This window comes from Penaeus monodon, chromosome 23, assembly GCF_015228065.2.
Source record: "Penaeus monodon isolate SGIC_2016 chromosome 23, NSTDA_Pmon_1, whole genome shotgun sequence".
Classification (NCBI taxonomy): Eukaryota; Metazoa; Arthropoda; class Malacostraca; order Decapoda; family Penaeidae; genus Penaeus; species Penaeus monodon.
In genome coordinates, this window is record NC_051408.1 from 33591674 (window position 1) to 33592112 (window position 439).

Here is a 439-nt window from a genome sequence, read left to right on the forward strand (position 1 = left end):
CGGATCTTTTCACAAATCTGCCCTCTCTCTGTTTGTATGTGTGTTTACCGGAGATAAGATAGGAACGGAGAGTGAAAGTACAACACCATTGTTAATGTGGCCTCTAATATTACAACTCATGTCACCATGTGGAAATGGGATACAACGCAGAGACAGCCTTGACAACAAAGGAATTACGCACGGAGAGCAGAAAAAAAGTTATGAAATTGTAAAAAGAACAAAAAAAATATTGAATAATCCTTTAACGACAAAAATCCGGTCGCTCAATGATCTTGTTAAAATATTTAACTATGCAGTGTGATTTATCCGGGCCTTGATGAATCATTCTCTTATCTGTCTCTTATCTCGGTCCTAGTCATGTTGTAGTGAAGCTCTAGGAGACGGCCGGAAGAGCTTCATTATCTACGACAATTATCTATGATCGCTTAATGGAAAACTC

The 439-nt window shown here is 38.5% G+C and overlaps 1 protein-coding gene across 1 annotated transcript in view; it reads left to right on the plus strand.

Moving 5' to 3' along the window:
- Positions 1-439, plus strand: part of LOC119588212 — a gene marked incomplete in the record, with an annotated part of 16649 nt that overhangs the window by 7350 nt on the left and 8860 nt on the right.